General features: G+C 34.7%; 1 long non-coding RNA gene across 1 annotated transcript; it reads right to left on the bottom strand.

Annotated features, from left to right (window-relative positions):
• Positions 1 to 14,702: 14,702 nt before the first annotated feature.
• On the bottom strand, positions 14,703 to 27,405 carry LOC132859298 (uncharacterized). The gene is made up of 3 exons (XR_009649727.1): positions 27,005 to 27,405; positions 18,358 to 18,502; positions 14,703 to 15,375 (listed from the first exon to the last, which is right to left on the bottom strand). It is a non-coding gene; the product is annotated as an uncharacterized LOC132859298 (long non-coding RNA).
• Positions 27,406 to 27,881: the final 476 nt, after the last annotated feature.

Genomic DNA, 27,881 nt, shown 5'->3' with positions numbered 1-27,881 from the left:
TTAAATAGAGTGCAGAATAACACTGACATTAGACTCTGGCAATTCATGAAAGTTAAACGGTTGCTTGTAAATTGTACATGGACTTTTTCCTTCAAGAAAAGAAATAACTGTCAAAAAACAACAGAAAGGCATTTGTACACCTATTTATAGTAGATATTTATGCAGATACTGGGTTTAAAGATAGAAATTAATGCTTCATTAGCAGTGAAAGCAAACACTTAAACCCTCAATGAATCTCATAATGCTTAGACAAAGCTAATGAGGAGCAATTAGATGCCACAATATTGTTTAAGGAAGTGTGTGTGTGTGTGTGTGTGTGTGCGGGTGTGTGTGTGTGTGTTTGTGTGTATGTGTGTGTGTGTGTGTGTGTGCATGTATGTGTGTGTGAATGCCATCAGGGACAATTTAGTCTCTTCGGTAACATTGTTGCTAATGTAAAATATGAACAGAGTAAAAGGAAAAATAGCCAACTAGTAAATAAATGTCTTCATTTGGAAATGCAGGATAAACGAATCATCAGGAGTATGTGTTAGATCAAACCCATCAGTGTTTCCCATCAGGTGAGGTTTGGTACTATGAGCAGATGGTTAGGGACACGACAGTCTCTGCTGGTGTAGCCGGGTTATTTGGTTTGAAAAGATATCACACAACAGATGCGAAATATCAACACCATGTGTCTCTTCTGGGATTTGATTTGATTGCCACAGAAAAAGAGCCAGCAATTGTGCCTGAAAATCAACAGCACTTTAGCTGAATCTTAACAATTATGAAATAAGCCAGAGATTAAAATAATACTTTCTCAGTATGATGCCTGTGATTGCAGCGTGGATGTATTGCAGAGAGAAAATTCTTTCGATTGCTGCACAGTTGGCAACAGTTTTAAAGTAAAGTGTTCATTTGGAAAGACATCAAAATTTGTGTATGTGTTTTGCTGCTGTAGCACCAGCCAATGTCACCAATGTATCAGGAGTCTGCAAAATGTGTTTGCATCCTCTGCAAATATTCCCTGCTTGCAATGAACAAATTTCTCCTTGGGAGATAAGCTATTATAATTACATAGATTAATCTTGTGTTACCCAGCTGCTCCAAAATCGGTTTGTCACAGTCACTCGGGATTTTCATATTCCATCCAGCAGAGACTTCTGCTTTAGCAGGGCATCTTTCTGTCCAGACTTCTGAGATTGAGTGTCTACTGCCTGACTTTGGTCTGAAGGTGAAGTGTGTGAGATGGTAGGAGGTTTAAGAACCACTGAGATCAGACATTACTCATCTGTGTCTGTGCCAAAAGCGGTGTATGAGTACACACATGAACTCACATTAGTTCATCAATATGTAATTGATTGGCACTGGTTCAGCGACTCCTGACTGCAAGCCATGGGCAGAAATCCCTGCTGCTCATCAGTAAGAGACTGAGAGAGCGTTCACTGCCAAGTGCTCGGCTTTGTATGGGAGCAAACACTTGTCCTTTCACTACCACTGAGGCAATGGCTACATTAACCGCACATGGTCACTTCATGTTGCTTTCCAAGGTTTTAAAAAAAAAAGATAAAATGAACGTACATATAAAATAAGCATGAATTATGTTAAACTACCTGATGATAGCAAATGATATGTAATTTATAATCAATCATAGACTTTCATAGTCTCTGTGCTTGTAAAACATACTATTTGAACATACTTTATAATATATACTCTTTGAAATCATAAAGATCCAAATGATCAGTCAGTAAAGATGTAGACATGTTTTGAATCAATATTTAATATATTCCAATATATCCAATTAATAACTATTAAATAAATAAAAAAAAAAAACAGTTTTTTTAATATAGAAAGACTGGAAATGTTTAGAATTTTTTCAATTTCATTTAGCACTTTTAACCAAAATATATCATTTTAATCACTCTGTATCATGTTTATTTAATACTGGTGTGTTTTTTTAATCAGAATTATTAACAGTTATGTTGTACATGTCCCGGATCTTGTTTCGGAAAGATTTTAGGTTTTTTTAGGTTTATGCCAGTTGCACAAGGCTACAAACTCATCTGACATGATGAGTTAATGTAAGTCAAAACAGAAAGTGTCATATCACCAGTATGTCAATGAAAATCTGTCACTTAGCTCAGGTGTTACGTGTTATTCAAAAACTGACAAAAGCAGACTTTATGACAGTTGATGCTGGGAGCAGAAGTGATTTAGATCCCAACAGCACAAAATGTGCTACTGATCATAAGTAAACCGATGTTCACTCTACATAACAGCTTTGTATTTTAAATGGAGTATGTACATTTTTGTTTTTGTTAAAGTTGTCATTTCTTAAATTTGCCACTTCAGACTTCATAATTTTAAATTCAAATTCAAATAAAAAATTTATTGTTTCAAAGCATCTTTACAGAACATAAGAAACATTGTACAGAAAGTTTATTATTATTATATAAAGGATCCAGATTAATATTAGAAAATAAGCAAGCCTGAGGTGACTGAAGCGACTGTGACAAGGAAAAACTTAGATGGAATTGGAAGAAACCTTGAGAGGAACCAGACTCAAAAGGGAACCTCATACTCATTTGGGTGACACTATAACAATATACTGTTTATGATTATAAATATACAATTGGTAGTCTGGTAATTGTGTTTTAATTAACTTTTAAATTTTTTCATCTTTTCTGGTCACGTGGTCCACATAGATTTAATACAGGTTTAGGCAGGATGCCCTTCCTGACGCAACCCTCCCATTTTATCCGGGCTTGGGATCGGCACTGAGAGTTAACTCTTCAGTGGCTGGGTTAGCTCCGTGCACAGGAATCGAACCCCAGCTGCAACAATGAGAGAGCAGGATCCTGACTCTGGACAACCAGGAGGCCAAACGTATTAAAACACATTATTTGAACTATTTTTTTAAATAGTTATCCTAAAACTACAAAGGGACTTGACAATTTGGACTGTTTTCTTTATATTTATATTGTTAGAAATTTAGAGTAAATAATAGATAATGTACATCAGGATCAGAAATCAGTTAAAGCTGGATGCAATTTAGTGCATATTGTTAAAACCAGACATAAACTTTCAAGTTATTAGATGTAAAGTATATTCATTCATTCATTCATCTTCTACCGCTTATCCGAACTACCTCGGGTCACGGGGAGCCTGTGCCTATCTCAGGCGTCATCGGGCATCAAGGCAGGATACACCCTGGACGGAGTGCCAACCCATCGCAGGGCACACACTCATTCACTCACGCACTCACACACTACGGACAATTTTCCAGAGATGCCAATCAACCTACCATGCATGTCTTTGGTACCTGGAGGAAACCCCCGAGGCACGGGGAGAACATGCAAACTCCACACACACAAGTTGGAGGCGGGAATCGAACCCCGACCCTGGACGTGCCCCCCCTGTAAAGTATATGGAAAAATGAAATTAAAATTAAATTTGTGTCAGATTAATATTGGTAAAACATTGTGTCTTTTGATTTAGTTTGACGAATAAAAAAGCTTAATGGAATATATTTATTACTAGTGTATGAGGCCTGTCTTTTATTTAGCCCAGAAAAAAAAAGTGTTCAAATACCAGAGTCAAGTTGTGACCTTACTAATAAACAGTATGTATTTCTATCATGTTCTCATCCAAGATATAAGAGCTCATTCCTGGTGTGGTTTCAGGTTTCATCTCTTAAATTACCAGCATTTGCATTTACATTTACAACATTTGGCAGAAACTCTTATCCAGAGTGACATACAAAAGTGCTTTGAAGTCTCTATCAATGAATACATCAGTACTGGCTCACTAGGTATGGATACCATTGAGCCTTAATCTCTGTTGGGATAAAATATAGCTCACAGAAACATGTCTGTGTTTGTTTGTTTGCTCAAACATAGGGCAGGGCATTTAAAAAGTTGTATGCAGGGGTTGGAGAAAACAGAACTAAATGACTGAAAATGATTTAAAATAGGAAGTGGATGAAAGTAGCATTCATCCATATGGACTGTTAATTAACATCCCCTAGAGCTGGAGTTATTCCAGTAGCAAATCTACTGACCAAAATATATGGCACTGAGAAATAGTTTCAAATCCAAAGCAGAAGTGAGCAAGGTAGACTATGTGCCAACATATCCTGTCATATCCATTAGTTATCCAAGAAGCTGAGAAAGTTGTGACCTGATTGAACAAGAAGACATTTATGTCTGTATTTACACATTAGTAACACCATACAAAACCAGCACCCAGGCAGGAAACATGGTGAATAAAAAGCTCAGGCTGAGTGATGTAACAAAAATGCAGGAGAGAGTCAGTATAAAAAAAGGCTGTCATATAAACTCATCTTTTAGTAGGGTGAGTTGGTTAGATTTTTTAAATCAGTATCTTCATGAGACATGCAGAGACATCTTCAAGACAGCCTTACTGTAAAAACATCATAACACTAAATGCATGAGAGCATCAACTTGGCCAAGCTTCCAAACCAGTACAGTATATAAAGTTTAGAGTCAAGATTATTTCAACATTGTCTGTCCAAACTTTGTTCAAGACGTTAAAATAAAGTTTGTGGAAGTCTTAAAATATCTTTAGGAAACCTAGATGTTTTTAGAGTATATCATTTATTCAAAAGAACTATCCCAATAGCATACGCAACATATACCTGCTGAGATTTGTTTAATGAAGCACAAAAACAGACAGGAACGTGTGTATGCATCAGAAGATCTTTTTTTTTCAATGTCACAATAAATGTGTAACCTTTCAAGAAGAAAATGGATGATGCTACAGGCCAGAATGGAATGAGAAAGCATATAATTATATAATCCAGTAAGACCATATTAAGCATTCTGTATAAATTCTACAGGTTCTATAATATAATTTTTTTTTTTTTAATGATGATAAAGATGTGTTCCTAAAATATGAGCTATTCACAAACAAAACCAAAAGAAATCTGAAATATATTAGACTAATGGACTAGCAAAGAAAAATATAATTGAATGCGGTTTGAAATGCCATTGTTGCAGCCGAAGAAATTTAAGAAAAGCAGAATACAAAGAATAAGAAATGCTGTATTATGGTTGAAGAAATGGAATATTCCTGTCGAATTTTCTGACAGACTGCATTCTATTATTTATTGTTTTTGATATCATTGCTAATGGATATGGCTTTACTTTAAAGAAAAGTCAAGTGGCCATGAATTAAGCAAAAATTATAACCAGCATATAGGCTAGCAACAACAACTATATCTCTTCGAACCTTTCGGGCTGTTTCAAAGCTTTCTGCATTATGGATTAGTAAACAACGATTATACTGTACAAACCACGCACCAGTTATCAGTTATATAACCTTATACACATATCATCTCCCACAATATCCAAATAATACTAATTAATCTCCAACCTTGAACAGAATACAAGTTTGTCTTTTTGGAAAATATGTGACACATACTGACATCTTCTTCAGCAAGTCTATGCGTTCCAACGTCCTTTGTGCAACACATTAATTAGTACCAATAATGTACTAATATTTTTTTCCCTTAATGTAACAATTGTAGAATCTGCCAAATGCTGTAAATGTAATTAAAAACCGCACAAACGCACGTGCACATGAACTCACAGAAAATCTGAAAATTAACATACAATATTTCCACATTTGAAAACAAACACAGCCAAATTCCATGAACACTAACTAAAAGAAGTAATAGATTCATTCTTAAAAAATACAAATTATTTTTATATTTTAACATTTAACATTTTTAATGAAAATGTCATTAAAATTAAAATGCTGTGAAGAAACTGATTTATCTTTTAAAAAATTATAGAAATGTATAAATTTAAATGTTAAATGTGGAATTTAAATTATATAAAGCTGCTATGTGGCAATATTGTTTAAAAATGTATACAGATAAAGGCGAATAAACCCACAACACTGTAACGAAGAAAATGACAATGATTTGTCTTTTAAACCTCAGGAATCATCTCAACTGTCCACTTTTGACTCTACATTTGGAGTGCACACTGTTATGACTGTATATCACCTTTGATAAAGTATACACAATTAAATATTTGAGAGTGATTATGATTATGATTATGACTACTGAATCACAGGTGGGGGAAACTTTTACTCTTTGCAAAATGCTGTTTTGCAGCTTTGTCTTGTTCCTCCTTTGCCCAGTCTAAACAAACACTGTTCTATGTAAGTGACTCATACAGACGGTCACTATGACACTGTGACCAATCTGCTCTAAAAATTATAGTCTGCCATTTTCTTCCTCAGCTTTATTTTGTCTGACTTCTACTTCTTATGCTTAGGAAAAAGCATAGGAGCATTATGTTTGCAATAAATTAATAAATATATTGAACACACAAATATGATGTCAAAAAAGGTTATAAATAAAAGGAATGGAAAATGAACATGATGGATGAGAGTCCTGCTCCACATTATTGATATGATTTAGGCAATGCAAGAAATGTTTGATGGGGTGAATAATAAGTCACTGGCAATTTATACTGTCTGTTAATAAAGATTTCTGAGTCAGGCTCCTGTCTCAAAATATATAAATAGCCCATAATGCTTTGCTTATTATCTACAGAATAAAGACATCTACCACATGACATAGGTGTAGACTAAAATATAAAATCTATGTCCGAGTTTAAAATCATCATTATTATATTTTTGAATAGGGGGTATATTACAACCAAACCTTCAACCATTCAATTCCTTACAGAAATCTCATATTAGGTTACTTTTCTATGTTACTCTTTCTATTCGAATAATTTTCTCATCACACTGAACACTATACTCTAGCTTTGTAATTTTACTATATTTTGAACTGTTTCTTATTTGAAGTTAAAAGATGCTGGGACATTATATATCTTTATATACTGCCTAGAGCTAAACCAGATGTTTCTGCATTAACAAGTTTTAGAGTTCTGTTTAGTCCCTTGTTGAATTCATTGGGAACTGGTTGATTATTTTATTACCAGCTCATACAATTATTGATCTGCAAATGAAACATTCATTATTTTCTCCTCAAACTGTGCAACAGAGATACAGTAACCTCCAATTAGAGGTGTATGGATGTGCCAAGTATATAAATTACTAAGACAAGGAAGCCCACTATAAAGCATCTAATAATCCATGATTCATTCTGTCTGTTTGTATCGACAGTTCAAAGAGAATAACAATATTTTCCACATGCCAGGGTTACAGACCTAGATCCATATCCATCTAAATGTACACTATTGTTCTATCTACAACTTATCTGGCAGGCATAGTCTTTAATTGGGGGGAATTTTAGTTATTCTAAAGATCATATACTGACATTCATTTAAAATCATTAGCACAACACCACCATGATATCAATTGTAGTCCTGTTATTTATTATAGCTGTACATAATACTCTCAGTTTGTTAAGAAAGAAAGAAAGAAAAAAGAAAGAAAGAAAGAAAGAAAGAGTCATGAATTGATTCTTCATGTTTTTAATCAAGTTCAAATGTTAGTATGCAGTAGAGAAAAGAACTTAAGCCCAGACAATAGTTCTATAGCCATAAGTCAATGCCATACTGGTAGTAGATGTATATTTACATGTGAATTAAGAAGAAAAAATGTTACTGGTTGAGTTACATGTAAAGTTTTTTTGTTTGTTTGTTTGTTTCATACTGTTCTTCATTTCAAACTTGTTTGTATTTAAACTGATTCTAATTAATTTAACATCCAAGCCATTTGTGTGGTAAGGATGTGTAGCATATTTATGTAAGCATAATGCGTAGGAGAGACAGATATATTCTTGTATAAGTAAACAGCCTATGACTTACTCCCACAGAAGGGCATTAAGTTGTTATCAAATTAAATTTATTTATCAGGTAAAGTCACATTTATGAATTTAATTTCTTCACAGATTTATTTATACTTGCATCTTTTTATGCAATTTGTACACTTTTTTCTCGGCTAACAGATTTAATCTTTAAAGGTTTCGGTATGAGGTTTTTTGATAGTTAGAAGTTCATGGATTCCTAGAGAGGTTATAGCGGTGTTGATATATTCTAATAGAGAAACCCCCATATTCTGCATAGAACCTTTATGTGTTCAGAGGGACATTCTAAGGGCTTTGAGGTTAACACTAGAGTTAAAGTTGCTACAAAGGTCTTTTCTTAATAATGCTGCTATGTTGAAGGTGACCCCTTAAGATAGATATTTTAAATTTAGACTGTTATAAACAGTTTTGCGGTTTCTCTAAAATTATTATCATTTGAAGTTCATATCATCATTATTATCATTACAATGCCAGTATTTCTGAACATGCTGCTGCTTTTGTGTAATGTCTTGTATTTTTTGTTTGCACTACCTTTTGTCTCATACTGTGTACACCAGGTTGCACAGATGCACTTTATGTGGCTAGGACAAACTTACTTATGTTATGACTTTGTTTCATGTAGCACCATTTCCTGGAGAAACGTTGTCTCATTTCACTGTGTACTGCAACAGCTATATATGTTTGAAATGACAATAAAAGCTTCTTGACTTGACTTGATTTGGATAAGTGAATATCTGGAAATATCTGGTTCTAGAAATGTTTATAAGAACCATCTTTTCTTTAAGCAGCATTTTATTATAACAGTCCTATCTACTACTGGTACATGCATTTCTTTTGACCATCACTTTCTTCATATAAACATGATCATCATGCTGTTGACAATAAATGTTGTTATTTAACCAAGATAAGTGTACAATCAGAGAGAGAGGAAAAGCTTACTGTAAGGAGAATGACTATTTAACTATTTTTATTTGTCATGATGGTTGGCGTTCTGCTAGCAGCATGTTTAGCAGCATGACTTGTGTTTTGTGTTGTCCACAAAAGTTCTGGAGCAATATTTTGGACTAAAAAGATGAGACTGTACGGATGAGGTGGATACAGAATATTACCACAAACACCTCATAACAACTGGAAAGTAAGTTGAAGTAAACAGGATGATATGGGCTTGTTTTGCCACAACTGGCCCTGAGAAACTTGCAATCATTGAGACAATGACAAACTCTACTTTATACAGTACCAAAATAATCTTGAGACAAATATGGGGCCATTTGTCCTGCAGCTTAAGCTGGGCTGAAATTGGGTCATGCAACAGAATAATGATTCCAAGCACACCACCAAATCAACATCCAAATGGCAGAAAAAGACTAAACAAATCAAGGTGTTGGAATAGCCAAGTTTAGACCTCAACCCATTTTAGATGGACCTGAAGAGCATCCTGAATATAATCAAATATTTATTTGGTCTCAAGTTGCGTACCTGCAAGTGTGTATCATAAACAGATCTAACACAAGTAACATTTATAGCATTACTCTTTGTTCATTTTTACAGCATTAAACATGTGGCTGTGTATGTGTTGATATCTGAAGAAGATTTCAGATTACAATGAGGAAAAATGCTCACAATTTCTCCAGTACAACATATTCAATTAAGTCAAGGAATAATCATTGTACATATTTTGAAAAATATTTTGACTGCCCCACACTATAAGGTTGATATCACAGAGTAAAAATTAGAGACATCATGGTGTCTGATGCCTGTCAATCTGTAGCAACACAGTGAAAGGGCTGTTTCTTCTGTCTTTTTCCTGAAATTGAATTCAGTTTGTTCTTCTCACCTGATGCTAATTCTGCCTGAGTGGCAGCTTTTCTAGATAAGTCTTGGGATATTTGTTTTGCACAAATACATAATGCATGTATTATTTGAGACCACCATGCTTATCCTAGTAATGGTAAAGCATAAAGTATATTGGAAATTCATTTTAAATTATGAATCTCCTATAGTATGCAATAGTATGCAAATACAGAACATCAAATATGGATGTTCTTTTTATCATTTTTGGAAAAAAAATAAAATAAAAAATAAAGTGAAGGACTATTTAAAAACTACAAGATGGTTGCTTTTTTTTCTTCATTTCCTTTGGTCTATGGCCGTGGAAAAAAGGACAAGTAGACAGATTAATTTAAATCCATATTAAAAATCCACTCTGGCTAGCAGAGGTCAAACGATACTGTACATAAACAGAACACAGATAGGAAAATTAATGACGAGACTAAGATAACCAGAGAAAACTCAGGACTACTGTGCAGAATCACAAAAATAAAGGCAGAGAAAAAATATAGATTAAAGCCCCCATGAACAAACAATTAGCTTGCAAACTCATTTAATGATTGTTAAATGGTGGTGGAAAGACAAGTCTTGACAATTTTCTTAAAAATTATGATTGGAAAGATAACGTTTTCATACATGTGAGTCATACATACTAATGTGGCCCAACAACACGACTGTTATATTTTACATTCTATACATCCGTTCATTCTATACATCCGACATGTTCAAGCAAGATCTAGAAGAGGGCAAAGCGTTTCTAACCTTCTGTTTCTAAGAGTTGCCAACGTACCAGGCTGACGCAATTCAGTAGCAGGCACATGCTGTCCTGTGGCCAGGATTGGTGAATTCACAAAAGACAGAATTTGGTCTGTCTGCAAAGAAATAGATGACTTACAATCAAACATGGTTCACAGACAGGGCAGAGAAAGATGTTATGGACAAATATACCTCAGTGCACAATCAACCCAATCTTCAATGCTTTTTTATATATATATATATATATATATATATATATATATATATATATATATATATATATATATATATATATATATATATATATATAATTTGCCAGAATAGGATGCATATCCTTAGTAGAGAGTTGTATTTGCACACTGAGCATTTCAAATAAATGATGCATTAACAAATATAAAGTGATATGAAATACAAAAATAAAAGAAATATAAAATCTCTTTCAAGCTGCTTTGAGATATTTTTTATTGTTAAACGCACTATACGTTTTGTCACACTTGGTATGTGGTAAAAAATGTTCTCAGCACTAATTATGAGTGCTGTCTGTTATTGTCTGGTGGAATGCACTTTTGGACATGGTATGATTCTTATGATATCTTTGATATGTGCTGTCCACTAGTTCTGATGAAAATCATCTTGACAGTCTGATAATAAGTGGAAAAACACTTCATTTGGGTTTCTGAGCATGACAGAACTGTACTGTACATCTCTGCACTCCTGTTTCAATTCTTGCACATTACTTTTCATGCTGCTACAGTCTGTTGTTGGATGTCATTTATGTTTACATCCATAGTGTTTTTACTTGCACTTTATTCACTACAGGACTATGTACTTGTCTGTGCTGCACTGTGAAAAAGTGTTTATTGCATAGTATTGTACTGTCTGTCTTGCACTATTTGCACATATGTAGGACTGTGTAGTGTACATAGTTCTGTGTTGTAGCTCTGTATTTTATCTAGCACCAATGTCCAGGAGGAATGTTACTGTATTTCTTTTAACTTTATACTGCACCAACTATATATGGTTAAAATGACAAAAAACCTTTTTACTTGACATAATGCAAAGACTTGTAAATTAAAATTCTAGCTCAGAAACTACTCTGATGGCACATCCACAGATGTAGAAACAATGATAAATAACAAATGACAAAGAATCTCTCTTTTAATATTTCATTATTCCAACCTATTACTCAATGGTGAATTCATAGCCTATAAAGAACATAACCTAACAAAAACTATATAGAACTAAATACAAAACTGAGGACGTATGATAAGTATTGTGGAAAGCCAAAAGGGTAAGATAGATGCTCAGAGTGTATCAAACCAAAAGGTTACAAACTAGGGTGTATATAACTGTGGGATTAGGTTATGAACAAGGTTCATAATAGGTTATGATTTCCGCTATACATAACCAATCCTTGATTTAAGACCCTGCATTTCTGTAGCTCAAACCCTACAAATTTATCTCATTATATATTTTTTAGATTATAATTTTCTTCGCTATTCAAATTACCATGCCTTAGGCTTCAACCAGCGAAATGAAATAATTTAAAGAATAGAGAAAGAAAATCTAGGCGTATGCTGAGGCTAGACTGCTGGGGTTTTTTCAAATATTGCTGGAATGAGATGAAGTCCTTTCTGTCATTTGGTTTAAAACAATGTGCATGTTCCTGGGGGCATGCTGTCTAAATTATTTGATGTTTAAATGGCTTGGCCCCAAGACATCCTGTTCAAAAATGTTTTCACAGGGTCTGCTAATGAAATTGGCATATAGGTAACAGTGACTGGTCTTTGTGTGATAATGAATGGAGTAAATAGAGATTGTGTAAGCAGACAGTAGATAAAACATGGAAGTGAACAATTAATCTAAAAATAAGCAATTAAATATGGTTAAAGCTGATGACAAAAAAACACATTTCGGATTTTACTGGGTTCCTATCCAAATGTGGAAAACGCTGCCATAATTTTCATGCATGGTATGACCATAATTTAATACTGAATGGCTTTAGAGGTTGCTCAAAGGGTGTAAGCTAAAATGACAGAAAAATCATTTAAAAAAATACTATTCAATGTACTGTAGACTGACCTCTAAATTAGAATAAATAGAAATGAAGTTTTTGTTCAGACGATTTCTGATGTAATGCCCTCAGGAGATTAAATGACTTTGGAGATGGTGAAAGGCAAAATATCTTACTTATTTATGGAGTTGAATCTATGCTTAAAAGTGGTTGTTTTTTAACGGTATGATATCAATATAATAGTTACATAAAACATGTCTGACAAAAAATAGACAGCAAAGAGAACTGCAATGCAATATTCTGAGCTGATGGATTAGTAATAAAAGCATCAGGGATTGCATGGTTAGATATCATCATTTTCTGTACACATCAGTACAGACTTTGTAACACAGAGACCAATTATAACTGGGATGACTAGGTGAAAATATAAACGCACCACTGGTTTTCTCCCATGGACAGCAGTGGAATGGTTTTAGACTACTAATGAAATACATCATTCATGTACTATAGTTATATTTCTGCAACTTACCTAAAAATGAATTGCCAGCCCATAAAGCATCAATCAAAGTTATAAATATGTCAATCCTACTAATATATGTGGCAGAGGAGCAGATAGAAGGAAATCCCTATAGAATCCATGTCAGTTTACTTTAGCTTTAGGTGAAATCCAATGCTTGTATATCAAGGTTGGTCTGATTGAGTCTCTTCCATTTGCTAAAAATGTTACCTGGATTTTATATTGATTTACAGAAGCAAATTGAAATTGATGGAATAGGTTTGTATTGACGTGTGGCATCTGTTCATATATGCATGAGCAGCTAAGCCAAAACAGGTTTCTTTATTAATGGACTGACACAAAACTCCATCAACAAATAATATCCACTGGCACCTGGTCGAGATTGGATTTTTACATTAATGTCAAAACTCATTTTAAGCTCAGTGTTTGCAAACATTCCATTTTTAGTATGTGTTTGTACTGTGGATGCTGGGTAAAATAAAAGCACATGCAGCTATAAGAATTTGTAATATATTCTATTTTTTAATAATTATACATTATAATTCACATTTCTTTGCATTTAAATTTTGATTTAAAATGATTACTTTATCATTCAAAATTAAAATCAGTTTTTTTTTTTACTTTTTCAAGAATGTGATACATACAAGGAATTTTTCTTAATGTGTGAATACATGGACAATAGAATATAATAAAACATTAGAGGGAAGTGAATATATGCAGAACGGGTTTGTGAAAACCGAATAAAATAATGTTATTTATGATCTGTTACAGTGTTACATATGTTATGTTATGTTATATGAACCTTGTACTGTTAGGATGATTTGTGCTGCAGAGAAGTTACAATAAAAGAGAAAGAAATAAAAGTTTGGTTTAACGTTCAAGGTTTCCATTGTGTTTACTGAACACCACAGCTCTGAGGGAAAGTGTGGATTTAATCAGAATTTACCTATGTTAACCGATAGCACTATACTGTATATACATTAGTTATTAGTTTCTATACCCTTAAAAGTTTAAAAGAAAAATGAAGCAAGAAAATGCAACACCAACAAAACATCTATATGGCAAAACATTGACTGATTTTACTTTTCTCTGTTGTTTACACTGTTGTTTCACAAATAATGCAAAAAGCCAACTGAGTGGCGTTTCAAATAAAGTTTATTCTATCTATCATTCTTTCTTTGATTTTCTTTCTTTCTTTCTTTCTTTCTTTCTAAAGTTCACATAGAATATACAGTATGTACTCTGGTCCACGCTACTTTTGTGTAATGTCTTTTGTCTTTTGTCTCACACTGTTTGCACCAGGATGCACAGATGCACTTTATGTGGCTAGGACTAATTTACCTTAGTTCTTAGTTCTGTGTTATTCTATGTAGCTCTGTCTTTGTTCTATATAGCATTGTTCTAACCACTGGTTTCTCAGGCCACCACACAAACTAAATAAGACAAAAATAATTCTATAAGCTTTATCATTGTGTTAAGTATATTAATGACCAGAAAGACATTTGCTCACAGTAAGAGGGTATATTGATTTAAGATAGTTGAATGTTATAGTGTTCTACAGTCGGTCTGTCCCTTAATCCTAATGTCATGTCCAGAAGCTTTTATTGCCATTTAAACCATATATAGCTGACACAGTAAAAGTAAAAAGGGATAAAGTAAAAAGGGATGTGGTGGCTTAGTGGTTAAGGTGTTGAACTACTGATTGGAAGATTATGAGTTTGAATCCCAGGTCCACAATGCTGCCACTGCTGGGCCCCTAAACAAGGCCCTTATCCCTCAATTGCTTAGTTGTATAAATTGAAATAAATTGTAAGTCATTCTGGATAAGAGTGTCTGCTAAATGCCAAAAATGTAAATGTAAATCGTGAAATGAAACAACATTACTCCAGGACCATGGTGCTATATAAAAGACATAAAGCTACATAAAACAACACAGAGCTAAGGACTAAAGTAGTAGTCGTAGCCACAAAAAGTGCATTATGTGCAACCTAGTGCAAACAGTGCAAGACAAAAGATAGTGCTTATGTATGTAATGGCAACAGTTTGATGAGGTATTGAAATGTGGTGTGCAAAAAAAAGCAGCTGAGTGAGTCTGTGCCTGTGTGTGTGTGTGTGTTTGTGTGTGCGTGTGTGTGTGTGTGTGTGTGTGTGTGTGTGTGTGTGTGTGTGTGTGTGTGTGTGTGTGTGTGTGTGTGTGTGTGTGTGTGTTCAGTAACAGTTCAGTTCTGGTTCTTGAGGAGTCTGTTGGCTTGTGGGTGAAACTACTGCACAGTCGGGTTGTGAGAACCCAAATGCTACGGTACCTCTTCCAGATGGCAGGAGGGTGAAGAGTGTGGGAGGGGTGTTTGAGGTCATCAACAATGCTGTTGGCTTTGTGAATGCAGTGTGTGATGTAAATGTCCGTGAAAGAGGGAAGAGAAACTCAGATGATCTTCTTAGCTGTCCTCACTATCCGCTGCAGGGACTTGCAGTCTAAGACAGAAATAACCAAATATTAAATAATTGCCTTTGGTTTTTTGTTTGTTTGTTTGATACACAAAAAAGTCAAGTAAGATCAGTTCACACATATATCATATATGAAGGATTATCATAAGAATATATTTATATATTCTTTTGCTAATATACTATATTATAATATATTTTAAAATGCAGGATATGAGAGATCTAGTTCATTCAATTTTGGATAACAAATCTATATGAAGACATCTTATTAGTCTAACATCTGGGTCAAATTCACACCTGTAGAGAAAACCCAGTGCTATAGCCACAGTGTTGAGACAAATAGAAGTGTCATAGTGTAGCCTATTTTACACAGTTGCATTTACAGTAGCTCTTTTGTGTTATAGACTTTATTTATAATTAATTTCATTGATATTTTATTGTATTACAAATGTTAATGATATACAATTTCTGTATTTAAAGATTATTGTTTACTAGTTTTGTGTTGATTGAATAGCAATAATATTGACCAGATTTTGTGAAATCACATGTTTTTGAGACAAGATTGCGGTGAAGGAAACAGGATTTCCTTTGAATGTAAGTAAATATTAAATGCATGCATTATATGTAATTGGCTTCTCACCAATTCAGCTCTTATTGAACTCTGTTAGAGACCTCTTAACAAAAGGGTCTGTAATCACATGTAATTATAATGGTTATCTCTCAAGAACCAGGGGAAAATGAAAGGTCTTTGATGAAGGGTTGTACTTTGTATTTTATAGTTGTTTTTCGATGAAAAGTTGGCATAGGGCCTCATATATTGTACTAGGAAATCTTTTCTCTTCTAACATTTATTAACCTCTCACCAAAAAGCTGAAGACAGTGCAATAAGCAACTATGACTTTCACTTAACTAGTAAAGCAAGTATCCATTTGATCAAAATGTATAATAACAGTCAGAGTTCAACATTTGACTTAATTTCATCAGTCACATCCAAAAAGTCTTCAACGCATCATCCACAAATGTACTTAAATTTTTTCTAACTAAAATTTAGTTAGCCTCAGACACTATCCACAATCAAATGTATGACTACAAAGTTAATTATTTAACAATAAATAACCTCTGGAATGGGAAACTGGAGCACAACAGACCAAGTCTTTGGCCCCAATTGTTTTATCTGAGTAATTCACACACATAATGATGATCTGAGACATCCACATGGAGGACTGAGAGGCTCACCTACAGCCCCGTATATGTAATTAAATCCACTAAACAAACACTCACTCACATTCTGAGTAAACAAAGCACATTACTTTTCACTAAAAATGACACTAAGAGAACAGTGTCTGTCATTGTAGGTTTACACATGTACACACAGAGAGTGAGTGAGAGAGCGAGAGCGAGAGAGAGAGAGAGAGAGAGAGAGAGAGAGAGAGAGAGAGAGAGAGAGAGAGAGGCTGGTCTTCTAGGAAAATGAAAGAAGACCAATTGGTTTAGGGAGTTGAGGCCACAGCAGGTGTTGTTCGGACATGAGTATGAGTTTGTCATGCTTTGTGGCAGCTAAATAATTAGAAGTGAAATGGAGTATGCAGGCTACCTGGGGGATGACTGCACTGGGATCAGAGTACAGGGCATATCCTGACATACTAATGATGCTGAGTGAAATCTTTACAGCAGCGTGTTTTCCCTGCAAGCTAGGTAGCTGTGGTTAGCTGCTTTAGGCCAAGTGTCTGAAGTTAGACGCTTCTGCCTTCTGCAGACACTAATCCATGGCTGTCTCTTCATGTTGCTAACCAGTGGACTTATTATTGTTCTCACATCCAATGGAGGATTGGATTCTCTTTTTTCTCTTTGAATTCTCTTTCAGTTTGTGGCCACTCCACTAGATTCAGAAGAAGCTACATTTGATTTATTTCACATAGCTGACTAGCTAGCTCACATTGATTTGTACACATTGTACACATGTACACATGATTTGTTTCACATTAAATGTGTTGCAGGTCAAATTGTGTGCCTTCATATTTCAATCTTAGAAGTCCCAAGTGAAGTAAAACAGACTCCAACAAATCCCAGTTCACTTATACTAAATGTCAACCCTTCAACTGACCAATCAAATAAATAGATCTAAAATTAAATGTTGTTATACTGTATGTGAATAAAAATTGCCAGTGTCTGTGAGAATGGAACAACAGATACATTAACCTTGTACAAGACATGAATGTGTCATGGCAACCTTTTTGTTCCATTTGACCTCGCTAATTCAATACTGAATGCTGAATATTGCATTAATAAAAATATAATATAATATAAAACTAATTCAGTTTTCAAAATTTGAGTGTTTACTTATGTTCCAGCACTAAATGAAATATCTCTTGCTCAAGATTGTCTTATCTTTTTCCTCTGCATAGTTTTCTGTGTATACTAAGATTAAATTTTCTCAGAACTTTCATTCATTCATCGTACAGTAAGTGCTTTTGCTGTAGAGGGGCACAGCGGATCCAGAGAATATCCTGGGAACACTGAGCAAGAGGCGGGACTATACCTTGGACCCCTCTCCATCAAAAGACACCACACACACACACACACACACACACACACACGCACACGCACACACACACACATATTTTATAAATATATACATTCCATTATATATATATATATATCTACACACACACACACACACACACACACTCATTAACACCTATAGTCGAAATATAAACTATAGAACACAGAATGTAACAAAAGTCCAATTTTGTATGAGTGGAAAGTTGAATTATTTCTGATATATATTTCATTGCATAAGATTTTTTGATGCTTTTAAAATAAATGAACAAAATTCTGTAGTGCAGTGCTTAACAGTATTTTTCTTTTATCAGAAAAATCGTTCATTTTATCCATTACTATATAAGTAACAATTTTTCTTTTTTATGTGTTACTAAGCACATTATCCATGCGCATAATAGACACAAATACCCAGATAAAACAGTTGACCTCAGAAGGATGTTTTATATATACATTGATGAAAGAAGAAAGGGAAGGAGAATAAAGACAGATCCAGGTTGTTGTGCCTGAGGTGGGTGTAGTGGTAGCATTAAGGTGTGAGGCAGCTGTTTGCACATGCACAGGGTTCTCACTACCAAGCTGGTTTCCTCAGGGGTTTCTGAGTAGGAAGAAAAAAGAAATGAAAATTAATACACAAATTAGACACACTAGATCCATCTTTTTTTTCTAGGCAGCAGTGTTTTTATCCCACATCCATCAGCTGCCAGCTGGAATCGTTTGAAGTGATCAGTTGTTTCCAACCATGGGTGATTGGACTTGGTCATGCTTTGGGAACAATTCGGCATCATTTTTGCTTTTGGGTCTTTTGCCGTGTTGGGGATATTGTATGTAGGTTACGTTAGGAAGCAGTAGCTCATAGGTCAATGCTCATTGCTTGCAATGATATACAAAGAGCACAACCATGTCTAGAAATGCAGGAAAATGTCATTCTTCACATATTACGCTAATTTACTAATTTATGTATTAGCTTGAAAAATGAATCCACCTTTATCTAGGACCCTAAGTAGTTGGTTGCCTCAGAGAAGCACCATCTCACAATGGTAATAAATCACAGAGAAAATAAAATTACTTAATCAGGGAGTACAGAAATAACAAATTACAAAAAATGGGTTTCAAAATGGATTAAGGACTGCTAAGGATGTGATTTTAGGTCACTTTTGATTCGCTTGGACAAATCTGTAGGAAACTCAAGATTCCAAACGAAAATTAACATTTCCAAATAATGAAGATGGAATTTTATGAGACTATTTAATAAAACATGCTGGTGCTAGCATGTAAAATATAACACCAACACATGGGTTTTCTTTTAACTTTTCCTTCTTTTTCAGGTTGACTGTAATCAGTATCTGGGGAAACAATCTAACAGCCCTAACATGAAAATAGTTATGCATATCTAATCTAAACAATTTACATTAGAAATTGCCTCCTGTATTTCTGTATTACTGAATTTATTCCTTGCATAACTTTCCCAGAGGCAACAAAATGAAAAAACTTTGTTTTGTTTATTTATAGGAAGCAAAACTTAGCAAACCATATTAAACACACTAATTGACATATTAATGTGCACATTTATTTTTATTATTATTTTTTTTTTAAATACGCTAAAAAGTGTTCAATGATCACACCATGAGTGTATTTAATAAAAGAATCTCCTACCTTCAAATGAGCCATGCCTTATCTTATTGGACTTATTGTTGAAGCATTTTGGTTTAATAATTTCAAGAAATTGATCAGTGGACATATTGATTGTATGAGATAATGAATCAATGAAAGCATAAATGTGTGTGGGTGTGTGTGTGTGAGAGAGAGAGAGAGAGAGAGAGAGAGAGAGAGAGAGAGAGAGAGAGAGAGAGAGAGAGAATGAAAACAAGAATGAGAATGAAAATGAGAACGAGAGACAAAGCAGCATTTTAAACATTTACTTTGCTTATATTGTGGCTAGGAATTATGACCATTAAATGACATTAGGTGGTAATTAGGCTGCTTTGGCCAGAGGCCGTTCTCATATTTTATGTGTAATATAATCAACTGGTCGTGTTTCACTATAATAAATCATAAACTCTCCTTATTATTTTTCTTTTCTTTTCGCCTACACAGCTGCGCCCAACAATTGCCAGAGTCTTACAATGTACATACTAATGCTCTATCACTAACCACAAAAAGCAGTAGAACTACGAAGAAGCGAAAGAACTGGATGAAGCTGGAAGTGTATGACAGGTTCTGTGTCAGTGCTAGTGCCTTAGTCTTGCCAGTACCTATTAAAAGGACACACATTAAATCATGAAGTCTTGCATGACTAACACATCAGAAGGTACACTTTAGTTAATTAAAGCTCAAGGCTGATAATTGTACTAATTGCACTAATTTTGTCTTGGTGACTGTGGAAGGTAGAACTGAATGATTGGTCAGGAAGTCTGAATAGGGCCAAGTGGCACAAAAACACAAGAACAGGAAATGAGAAACAGACCATTATGACAGAATTGTGAAAAGATTACTGTTGGGCCAGGCATAATAAAAAGTGAATTTTTTCCCTGTGGTAGGTTGGTAAGGGTTCTATAACAGTTGCTCTTATCCGTCCAATCACAGCTTATTGGTTAAAGCTTGATATTTAGTTGAAGGTTGTGAGTTTGAATCACACACATCCACATTAAGACTTATGCTTACTTGAATCCAAGCAGGTATTAACTGGTAAGAGATCATTTGTAAATATTCATGGAATATTTGTGATGTAGGTAAGTTTATGTTTAAGTTCTACTTATTTTCATGGCAAGGATATTTGATTGGAGAGAGCTGCATTAATCTCCATATAGGTCCATGTAGGGCCATCTTAGCTGCTCAGGTGGGGGTCTTTTTTCTCTCAAACAGCAAAAGGATTATCTGGGAAGGGGCCTGGAGCAAGACCTACATTTTGTGGTCTCTTTTTTTTGCTTTACCCTGTTGGACTAATCCTTTGTGGAGTAGATTTTAACTTAGATACTAGTAATAGTACATGAAACCAATGTGTGAAAAAGAAGGCGATTGTTGGTAAGACTGAATTTTTGTCCATTGAGGTGTGATTTTTTATTTTTTATTTTTTTGGCTTGGCCTGTTTCCTGTTTGCATTCCGGGTTCATTGGATGCCATACAGTAATTACATTTGTTTCCTTTATTTCTTGGTTTATTTGTAATGGTGAGATATATTTGGGCTTCTGGGGTCTGAGGAATAGATTGATGTTTCCTTATCACATTTATTTTTTGTACTGATTACCATTAGAATTGGAAACGCTTTCAGTGTTATATATTTAATTAGTGTATTTGCACTGTATAAATTTGCACAGAACCCTAGTTGTCATAATTGTAGCCTTGGTATAGATTACAACAGAACTGCCTGAAACTTAACTCTCAAACTCACTCACCCACTCACTCACTCACTCACTCACTCACTCATTTTCTACCGCTTATCCGAACTATCTCAGGTCACGGGGAGCCTGTGCCTATCTCAGGCGTCTTCGGGCATCAAGGCAGGATACACCCTGGACGTGCCAACCCATTGCAGGGCACACACACACTCTCATTCACTCACGCAATCACACACTGCGGACAATTTTCCAGAGATGCCAATCAACCTACCACGCATGTCTTTGGACCGGGGGAGGAAACCCCCGAGGCACAGGGAGAACATGCAAACTCCACACACACAAGGACTCAAACCCCCGACCCTGGTGGTGTGAGGCGAACGTGCTAACCACTAAGCCACCATGCCCCCTATAACTCTCAAACCTGCATTGTATCTTTCTCAGTTATGTTGCTTTAAATGAAATTGTATGCAAAATGATATAAATTCAATTAAAGCATTTCTATTAAACAAACAAAAAAAATTCAAATGTGTATAGTCTTGCCACTGTGGGGCATTTTACAGAGAGTCCATTTTTAGAAATTTAAACTAGCATTCATGGGGTGCTGTACCACTTTCTACAGAAGCTGCTCTCATGCTGGGGAAATGCAAATACAATGAGATACAATGCTGTTACTGCTACAGTGATGGAGGGCAATTTACTGAGCAATTTGAAATACAATTGATTCCACAGCCTTGATTGAGCACCACTTGGAACACTGTATTGATATGTTTCAAAGTAAGATCTGACTTTTTAAATGACAGAAAGTAGTGACACTTTCTGTGCCATCACTAAAATACAAAGACTAATCCTGGCATAGTGTGTGTGCTTGCTTGGTTAGTTCATGAGCAACTGCTATTACTTTCTATATTATATTGTACCCAATTGACTACTCTGTCCACAGGAGTCACAAAATATTTCTGTCTTTGTTAATACAAACCTTGTCCAAACCTCATCACATTAGGCAGTTTTATTATAGTTTTCTCCCTGCTAGGCAGTAGTACTCTCTAAGAATCCAATCATAATGTCTGGGCTTTATTTTGCAATATGATAGTGGCCTGTCACCTTATATTATACTGATTTGAGCTTCTGGGATTCTCAGCCCACAGACCTCGGTTGGAAACGGACTGTCTACCACAACATTACAGTACTGTGTGTTTAATTATCTGTGTGCGTGTGTATGTGCGTGTGCACACACACATTTGCGTGGTGTGCACATATGTGCATGTGCTTAAGCTAATATTGCTACCAAAATCCCTGGGCACAGTTGTGTTCACACTTACTGTCAACAACTGTTTGTCTTGAACAGATGTGAAAATTGTGAAGCTAATTCTAATGTCAAATCAATGCTGAATTTTTGACCTACTTGTCAGACCCTCATATGAGTCAGTTGGTTTGATGTGGCATCAATCTGGCAGCAATTTTCCAGCACCAAATGGCCATAAAGTGCTCCACATAATGCCTTGGTGCTATGAAAGCATAGTATTATGCACTACTCAAAACGTTCGAATGTCACTAGCCCATATCTCAAGTCTGGCTTTCACTCTCAAATCTCCACCCTCTAATTGTCATCAATGCTTACCAGAGAATGCAGAGTATTGCAGTTCCCCTCTGTACCACCTCCTAACCATTTTTTATTTTTTTTTTGAGTTATGTTTGAAAACCCTTTTGCATGAAGCAATAGAGGTAAACATTTAAAGAAACATTTAATGAAACATTTAAAGAATTGTTTATTGGAAGCAGGAAATTATTACGCAACAACGACGAAACAAACTGAAGCCTTTGCTCAAAAGCAGAAAAATACACTTTTTTGACCTTGTGTATTAGCTGGAAACCACAGAGGGTTCAGAAATAACACTGCAGCATAAGATGTTGAATGTCGGGTTTTGAAAAGCTGGCCTTCACTACATACAGTAGTGTTCATAATCAATGGCACATAAAAATATAATGTAAAGCAAAAAAGATGTTTTCAAAATAAATTAAATTAAGCATTATATACATGAAAATATCTACAAAGAGCAGTAAACAGAACTTTTATAAAAATGAATATTAGGCCATGACAGCCCTTTAAAATACATCAGTAGTCTCTGGTCTATTTTGTGCAGTTTAATAACTGGTTGGTCAATTTTTCTAAGCATCTTGGAGAAACTGCCTCTGGAGACATTGACTGTCAGACTTGCTGCATATTTTTCATGCAATACCTGAAAGCCAGCATTCATTTATTTAGTCTGAAAAGTGGTTTCATATTCTAACATGTTTTGTGTTACATTTCATTTTAGTTGAAAAAGTAATGTTTGGAAATATTTTTTTTTTACTGATGTAGTAATGAATCAGTAAATATAAACAAAATGAGTATGAAAAACATTGGCACAGGCATTTGTAAAGTGATGTACATGATGTAATATTTCTATCACAAAATGTCATTAAGAAGAAAATGTTATGGGGGGAAAAAGTCTGTTAATGCAGAATTTACTTTCCATTAAATTTTGGAGCATGGCTTTGGAGATTTATGCTCATTCAGCCACAAGAGCATTAGTGGGGTAAGGCTCTAATGTTAGGCGAAGAGACCTGGGGTGCAGACAGTGTTCCAGTTCATCCCATAGGTGTTCAATGAGGTTGAGGTCAGGGCTCTGTGCAGGACACATGAGTTCTTCCAGTCTAAACTGAGTTCTTGAGTTCTTTTAGTTCAAATCATGTCTTCATGGAACTCTCTTTGTGCACAAGGGTATTGTCATGCTGGATCAAGTTTGGGCCACTTGGTTTCAGTATCAGAATCACATAAGTCTGACAGTCAGGGGTCCACAAATGCTTGGCATGATCTGATTAAAATCCATGTTAAAAAGGAAGATCAGTACAGATTCCTGTACTTGAGTAAAAAAAAGAACAGATAATATGCTGGGGTGGTGCAAAGAAACTATAAGGCTTATATCAACACAATTTAATTACATTTGAAATGTTTGACAGCTACATCTCTACACAAGCATATCTATTCAAACCTTTCAGAAAATATAGTCTATATTTGGTTTTTTATTTTGTTCATGATTTTAGATCATAAGAGCTTATGTGTTGCTGAGCCTTCACCTTAATCCATATAAAGTTGGTGGATGAGGAACAGGAGGGTTTAATAAACTCGTAAAATTAACCCCTTAATCCATATAGACAACTTATAAAGACATTGTATGCTTCCATCATGTGCTTTATTCTAAATAAAAATTCATATTAACATTATTAGTAAAAAGCTGGCATCATGAAGGTAAAAAATCATTTCAAATGCAATATATGTTCTGCTGTTAAAATGTATTAACTAGACACAAACCATCTATTTATATAAAGCATTGATTAAGTCTGGAATGTAGAACTATATGTGCCTTTGAAATTGTGTTTTTAACTGAGGGCAAGTCTTCATATATTTGGTCATAATGAGGAATAAGAAAACACATTTTAATCCAAAGCTTTAATAGGAGACTGTCACAATCTAGCTATGACCAAAGAGGACAGAAAACCAATTTCTAAATGAAATTATTTCTTTTCAATTAGGTGCCCAAAGCTTCTTCAACACAGTTCATTTGAACCTAAATTATTTTGTTCCCAATATCCTTGGTTTGATAAGAAATTGATTTGAAAGTTTGACCTGAGCCTGGTATCTCCACAGGAAAACAGAACCCATTAAAGACCTTGTCAGGGCTGTTTCATGATGACCCCCTGCAGCTAGCTATCTTTGAGTTTAATATTAAAACATCTAAGTAGGACAACAAACCAAATGCTTATGTGATATTGATTTTGATTAACTGTTTTTAGAAAACAGTTATTTTTTTCTTCCCATACTCATTCAGATAAATGCAAAGATTCCAAGTGGCACATAGCATCAGTGAAGTGGACAAGTACAATGTCTTTAAGCTTTAGCTTGCATGAGACACAATTGTTTTACTGCTACAAAAGAAAGAACCAGTAGGACTTTGTCAGATTAGTTGTTTGTTTGTCAGTCCTGAAGCGTCTGAACAATATTGTAGATGTGTTTTCTCATCTCTCTCTCTCTCTCTCTCGCTCGCTCGCTCTCTCTCTCTCTCTCGATTCTGTAAATATTTTGTCTGTTATTAAAATGTGTCCTGAGTTGTGTGAATGCTGGTAAAATTTGATGATTCCACATATGTTGTTTATGTGATGATGAAATATGCTATGATTCTAATTATAATGGAAATATTTTTTCATTGTTGCGTTTTTTTTTTTTTTTGTTTGTGGGCAAGGACATGCTTCTGTTCAGTTTCAATTCATAAAATGTCGGCTATCTATTTTACACAATATTAAATAAATGAAGTATTGTGTATGTTTGTGTGTAAGATGTTGATTTAATGGGTTAGTCAGAAGCACAAGCAATAATTCATGGTTGTTGATTTTAATACCTTTCTCACGTTTGTTTAATCAACTGTCAAACTTTTAGTAGTATATTAATTTAAATACAGACTACATCATGTGAAAAATTAAAAGAAAAAAAACTATGGATCTAATTATAAGTAAATGCACATTTGTACACCCACAGGACATGATAAAATAATACCATGTATTGCAGCTTATTTATTGGAATATTAATTATGTTTTAATGCAATTAATAGAGCTTCAGGATCTTTTTTGTCAGAATGATTTACCATCAGTTGGGAGGCTGATCACTATTTACATGAAAATGAATAGGTCAGTCTAATTAGGATGGAGAAATTAAACTATTCCTGTTTTCAGTTGAAATAATTTCTGTGCTGACTGTATTGTAGTGATACAAAAATATGGTTGACCTTGAGAATCGCCCAGCATCACTTTGCTTTTTTCAGATATTATCCCTGTAAAACACATTTGTCTGATTCTCTGCTGATGTAGAGGGACAAGAAGATTGAGTAAAAATAAATGTACATTTGACCTTTTTTTTTTGCTTGTTTGTTTTTTTCTAATCTTAGCTTATGCCGATGGTTTACCTCTTGTAAAATGTATTTTCTGTTCAGTAATAACCTTTTCTGTTCAGTAATAACACTACAAGAATACAGATAGTGCTGAGCCATCAATAGCTGTCCGATGCATTAAAACCCCCACTTAATATGAGCATGTTTTGCAGTATGCAAGACTCTCTGATAGAATTCTTAATGATCTGAATAAAATCCATGTTAAAAAGGAAGATAAGTACAGATTCCTGTACATCTGAGTAAAAAAGAACAGATAATAAGTATGGGTGGGGCAAAGAAACTATAAGGCTTATATCAACACAATTTAATTACATTTTGTATGTTTGACAGCTAATCCCATCTCTACACAAGCATATCTATTCAAACCTTTCAGAAAATATAGTCTATATTTGGTTTTTTATTTTGTTCATGATTTTAGTTCATAAGAGCTTATGGGTAGCTGAGCCTTCACCTTAATCCATATAAAGTTGGTGGATGAGGAACAAGAGGGTTTAATAAACTCGTAAAATTAACCCCTTACACTCAAGGCTTATTTTTCAGTCATTTGTCATAGTACAGTAACAGCAAGGTCTTTTGTGGTTGAGAGAAAAACAAATATGGGAAGAAAGTTTAACACTTGTATTTATACAGTATGTAGATGTGTTAAATGGCCTAGCACTTTGCACACTTTGTATCAGACCATCCAATTTTCAGTCAAGCAAAAATATCGGATCCATGTGACTGACAGGTGTATCTTGTTACTCTGGTTTCTATTAGATTATTTGTTTAAACAATAAATACCTTTGAAAATGTACTCCTCTTTTTCGTTCAGTTTCACATGTGAAGACTGCATTTGTCGTTAAAAAGGATAAGCCAACATGAGGATCAGAGAGCCGATTATTGGAAAGAAGCAAGCCATTTTGGAGCTGAGAAAAGAGAGAAAATCAATCGGAGGCACTGCACAAACATTGGGTATAGCCACTCCAAAAATTTGGAAGTTCCTGCGAAAGAAAAAAAAAAAGTGCTGCTGTACTGAGCAACAGACACCGAACAGGATGGGCAAAAAAAAAATTCCAGCTGAAAGAAACATTGTGAGAGCTGTGAAGAAAAACCCAAAAACAGTCAGTGATATCACAAATAACCTCCACAGCGCAGGGGTGAAAGTATCACAATCCACTATTCGAAGAAGACTTTGAGAGCAGAAATATAAAGGCCATAGCACAAGATGCAAACCACTCATCAGCAGTAAGAAACAGAAGGCCAGATTAAAATACAAAAAGAAATACAGAGATAAGCCACAAAAGTTCTGGAACCAAGATGGTGATGGAATGCAAAGGCCAAAGTCTGGAGAAAGAAAGGATCTGTTAATAATCCCTCAAAGTAAACAACTAAATCAGGCTGCAGTAAAATCCTGAAAAGGCATCACGAAAGGGAAAAGAAAAACAATTTGGTAATTTTGGTGGTCAGTGAGTTGCAGGCTTCATGTAGTTATTGCAAGTAAGGGATATGCAAACAAATGGTAAGTGTTATTTACTTTAATTTACTCTAAGATGTATCTGTTCCTATACTTTTGGTTACCTAAAAATTGAGTGGTCTGATACAAAAGGTTCAATGTTTTGTTTATCACACATGTAAATACCAAAAAGGAAATGCCTAAACTCTCAACTCATAGCACTAA

This window comes from Tachysurus vachellii, chromosome 2 (genome assembly GCF_030014155.1).
Source record: "Tachysurus vachellii isolate PV-2020 chromosome 2, HZAU_Pvac_v1, whole genome shotgun sequence".
In the NCBI taxonomy this organism is placed as follows: domain Eukaryota; kingdom Metazoa; phylum Chordata; class Actinopteri; order Siluriformes; family Bagridae; genus Tachysurus; species Tachysurus vachellii.
The sequence above is the reverse complement of the archived record's forward strand: the minus strand, read 5'-3'. Positions and strand labels throughout refer to the sequence as shown.